Below are 5,482 nucleotides of genomic sequence, written 5' to 3'. Positions count from 1 at the left end.
TTCTGTGTGTGTGTGTGTGTGTATGAGTGAGTGAGTGAGTGAGTGAGTGAGTGAGTGTGTTGCTCCGGAGTAAAATATTACTCCGGAGTAAAGATCGCTCCGTTTCGGAGTAAGCAAATACTCCGTTTCGGGGTACAGTATTACTCCGGAGTAAGTGTATTTGTAGCATATGGTGCATATTTGTCAGACTCTGCATACATAAACATAATACGTACATACACTTACTCAGGAAACATCATACATAACACATCACATTTGCATGGATATTGATATTGTGTATAATGACTTGGAAAGTATCGTGGTATATTTCATGTGCACATAAACCTCGCCTCATTTCTCCCTTGCCCAAGAAAGAGAAAGGAAGCATGTCTTTCGTCTGCGAAATCTGCGACAAAGAATTTGCTCGTAAGTTTAACCTTGATCGTCACCAGGAAAGAAAACACAGAGACGAGTCGGCTGTTACCTCGGGGGAAGTCGTCGTAGATCCCGAGACAGGATCTTACCGAAAGCGCGATGTTTTTGACGACGACTCCGACATATCGTATGAACATGACACTGACGCGGTTGATTCATCAAGCGATGAGGAAGACGAAGAGGACGAGGAACCGACCGTGTCACAAGATGAAGTAACCGTCTCGAAGATGAAGATGAATCTGTGGTGGACTCTGAGGAGGCAGAGACAGTGACAGAAATTGACAGCGATGAAAGTGATTCTGAGAGTGATGCAGACTCGGACGTTTCTTCCAACACGGCTTCTTATGATGAAAGTGAAGAGTACGGCTACGACAGCGGTGACGAGGAAGAGTGGACGCTCTATCGAGACTGGTCCATTCCACTCAAGCACGAACCAGGGGATGTCCCTCAACGCGTGATCAAAGAGACAAAACGCGCTGGCAAAAAGTTTTATCTTGTAGAGTTTGCTGCCATGCCTCGTTACGGTTACAATATCGAGTACAGCAAGAGCTGGGTCCCAGAGCAGAAATTGATGACAAAATTCGGCTACCTCGTTCTGAAATAATACAGCATCGTCCTTCTGCCGATAGGACAACTAGTCCTAATGTAACAGCCATACCTACATGACAAGACGTACGCTGTCTTGCGAGTTTTTCGGAACAGTCTTGACCTGTAAGTGATCAATAAAGTGTGACGAACCCTACTGCCTTTTGCGTCGTCGTGTCGATGTATGCACCCATGAGACACAAACATACGTGACATAGATATGAACCACTAGTTCACTTAGTGACTTACTCCGGAGTAATCATTTACTCCGACGGTTATGTATATGCATATACGATATATCTACACATCGATATCATACATGTGAGAATACATGATACAGACAACCATGCCAAATATACTTAACTTGCTACAAATGAACTTACTCCGGAGTAAAATTTTTACTCCAAAACGGAGTAATAGTTACTCCGGAGTAATATTTTACTCCAAAAATACTTACTCCAGAGTAATATTTTACTCCGGAGCAACACGTTTATATCGATATATGTATATGTAGATGCACACACACACACACATACACACACACACAGACACACACGCGCGCGCGCGCCCACTCCGACGGTTAGGTATATGCATAATATACGATATATCTACGCATCATACATGTGAGGATACACGATACGGATATCCATGGCAAATATACCTGCTACTTGCTACAAATAAACTTACTCCGGAGTAAAAGTTTTACTCCGAAAACGGAGTAATAGTTACTCCGGAGTAATATCTCACTCCGGAGTAATATCTTACTCCAAAAATGTTTACTCCGGAGTAATATTTTACTCCGGAGTAATATTTTACTCCGGAGCAACACGTTTATATCGATATATGTATAAATAGATGCAGACACGCACGCACACACGCACACACACACACATACTCCGACTGTTATGTATATGCATATACGATATATATATATATATATATATCTTTACATCATGCATGTGAGGATACACGATACGGGCAACGCAACCACGACAAATATACTTACTTGCTACAAATACACTTACTCCGGAGTAAAAATTTTACTCCAAAACGGAGTAATAGTTATACTCCGGAGTAATATCTTACTCCAAAAATACTTACTCCGGAGTAATATTTTACTCCGGAGCAACACGTTTATATCGATATATGTATATCGATAAATGTATATATGCACATACACACACACATACCCATACATACACATACACATACACATACACATACACACACACCAGTGAAGACTTGCGCTTCTGCTGCTGCTGCTTCTGCCGATGTGCCATGGTTTTCGGTCTCGATCTTCGCTCCCTGTCGACGGTTTTGGACGCAGGTTTGTCTCCGCAAGTGGGACTGGTTTCTCGCCGGTTTCTGTTGCCACTTAATACACTTTTCTGACAGACACCCACAGACCGTCCACCAATCGCCGTGAAGTACGTCACCTACTTCACATGCAGACCAATCGACTACTCCGGATCCTCAGAGCAAGTCACCAACGCTTGCCATGCGGCCAATCAGCTACTACAGAGGTTGACGTTAACCACGCCCACGACAGGTTACCCAGGTAACCGGGTTCAAAAGTGCACACTGACCTTTATCTGACCTGTAATTTAGCTCATTAAGCTACATTCCTGCATGAATCTGCATACCCTTAACATAAATCTGCATACTCGTTAACATAATGACGGTGACCTCTGACCTGCTCCGCCTTGCTCCGCCTGAATAATATGGTGGCTGCTGCTGACTACATACTACTACCCTTTATTTTACTTTTTTACTCACCTTAAATTATCTGTTACTTCCAAAATATTGCCCATTACTCCAAACTTTATTACTGCAAGTTCAATCAAACGCTTAAATACCCATACTCTACAATGTTTAAGTATAGTGTTTAGTTATTGTCATCATTACTGCATTAGGTGGGGCTGGGCTGGTGGTTACATACACCACACTGTGTCTTTCTTACAATATTTGCTTTATTGCATTCTGGGTAAATATAAGTGCTCAAGCTTGAGTGCGTCACCACTATCGTTGCTGTTGCTGTCTAGGAGATATGTTTATTCATTATCTATATCATCTCCCCACACGGAGTCGCATTTGTGCGCAGTTCCGTCCTGCAGACAAGCCACTTTTAGAAGCATCATCGTAAGTACAGACTGTTTTTCACATCTCCATATTACTTTACTAAACACTTAAATTAAAGAGCGTCATTCCAAATTCCCAATTGTCCAAATTCGAATGTAAGCGCGTCTGTTTGGGTAGAATCCATAATTGTAAAATTATAGCTTTGTTCCAACACAATAAAAACCCAAACCGTGAATTTTTAGTCAATCTCGTCAACCTCCGTCAAATGGCTGATGATTCACTGCGCTTACTTTTCTGACAAAAACATCTAAAATTTCATTGTGATTGTTTCTCTACGCTAAAATTAAAAAAAAAAACATGATCCAAAATGTGCAGAATGAGTACTTCGATCTTTATGTGGTAGCGCAAATGAACAAGCCTAGCTTTAAACATGACTACTGGCATAAAACTACTCAACAATGTTGAATTCGTAGGCGTAATTTTATTTTCACCATACTAAGAAATAATTGAAGGTTTATGACTAGATAACCTCAAGTTAGTCAAGAAATAAATCAGGTAACAAACCAGTATGTGAGGAAACCGTAAACATATTCAAGTAAAATCAACATGTCAGATGCATCCACATATGAGACGTCACGTACTTCAACTAGTCTGATATACATTGTCTGGTATATGAAGACGACTCGAGGGTGGTTTCATCTACATAGAAATTGGTTGATTCTGTCTGCGAACCTACGTCAGAGGTTTTGCAACGCTCCATTTTGTCCCTGAAATTATTTTTTTGTTTACATAATGCCTCTTTAGAATGAAGTGTGCAGCGTCACCGTGTCTTTGTCTTATATGTCATGCTAGCGTGTCTTGAAGAAATCTCAGAGCCATGGCCGAAGACCTGAACGCCGACGCCGGACCAAATGTCGTTAGAAACGACTCCTCCAGCGACAGCACAACTGAACCAGGTACCCGAACTGTTCCACCTACCGTCAGGCAAACTGACGAAGGTGTTAATAACTATATCTCTGGTACATGTGAGGAAAATGAACACGATGACGATGAACATTTATCTATTTCTAAAAGATTTAAATTTCCCCCTTTGTTATTTATGTACTGTGTCCTCTTTGCAATCATTTATCATTGGGTGGGAAACCGGACCTGCGCTCTTAAATTTTTTGTATTTACTGTTTTTTGCCTGTCTTAAAGTTGCGATTGTTTTTTTTTCTTTATTATATGTATTTATTTAGTGGTGCCGTCAACATAAGTGCTTTCCACTTGAGTTCGGCACCACCATGTCCTGTATCTTTTCTTCATGTGAACGAATAAAAAAAAAACATTTATCTATCCTAAGGGACTGTACAATATTTACCGGGGAGGGGGGGGGGTCGTCTGAGGTGGAGGGTGTAGGAAAAAAAAATTCTCCAACATTTTTATACAATTTTAAAATATGATTTACTTCTGTCCCATACATATCGTAGCGATCGATATGCCGGTCATTGGAATCGGCAGAATGTTACATTCCAATAATATCCATCCCTATTATTCTAATACTAGTAGATTCGCCCAAATTCGCTCAAATCGAAATTTTGCATTTTCGCCAAGAAACGGCGAAACTTGACTACATGGCCAAATTAAAGTCGCGTTCCGCAGCGACGATCGAAACGATTAAAAATGTAGCGAAGGCTTTTAAGAAGATTCTGAAAAAATTAATTCTCGCCATACAACGCACCCTTTCCATGGCCAGTGGTGTACGTGCGTCAGCAAAGGTTCCGCTCGAACTTGTCGGCGTGAATGTCGACGCATTATTTGGTATTTGTATTAAATCAAGGACTATCTCAACATCTATTTGCCTCTCTGAATGTTCTTCCAAAGTTAATTGAAAACAACACGCAACTTGGCAATTTTGTTACCCTAGTTGTATTTTAATAATATTTAAAAATATGAAACGGAAGAAGTTCGAAAGGTAGGCTAAATAGAGGAATATTTCGAAAAAATTGAATTAATAGATCGATGTTGCGACAGCAAATTTGCCCCAAAACATGCAAATGATGGCGTTTCAGAGGGTTTAAATTTAAATTTTTTTTCGCGGCGATTCATACGAGGGCTCAATCAAAATCTCACCCTCTCCATATGAAATTTCATTTACTATATGATTCACGCCGGGTCTATTAAAAATGTTTGAGCCGGGGGAAGGACCTAGGAATATTTTTTTTTACTTGGGGGGAGGGTCTAGGAATTTTCTTAATTTTTTTTACGCTACCCCCGGACGACCGGTGTGACAGAGATCTCGCACCGCCAGTGATTTCGCACCCCCCGGAGCGAAATCACTAGCGATCTCGCACCCCCCGGAACGATATCACTAGTGATATCGCACCCCTTTGGTGATCTTGCACCCCCCGGGGGGTGCAAATCG

At 41.2% G+C, this 5,482-nt stretch overlaps 1 pseudogene; it reads left to right on the top strand.

The window, feature by feature from the left end:
• The first annotated feature begins 365 nt into the window (after positions 1–365).
• Positions 366–1,018, top strand: LOC109478189 (annotated as a pseudogene).
• The last annotated feature ends 4,464 nt before the right edge of the window (positions 1,019–5,482 follow it).

Source organism: Branchiostoma belcheri, unplaced genomic scaffold (assembly GCF_001625305.1).
Source record: "Branchiostoma belcheri isolate BF01 breed outbred unplaced genomic scaffold, Haploidv18h27 scaffold423, whole genome shotgun sequence".
In the NCBI taxonomy this organism is placed as follows: Eukaryota; Metazoa; Chordata; class Leptocardii; order Amphioxiformes; family Branchiostomatidae; genus Branchiostoma; species Branchiostoma belcheri.
Note: the sequence above shows the minus strand (reverse complement) of the source record. Positions and strands in the feature narration are given on the sequence as shown.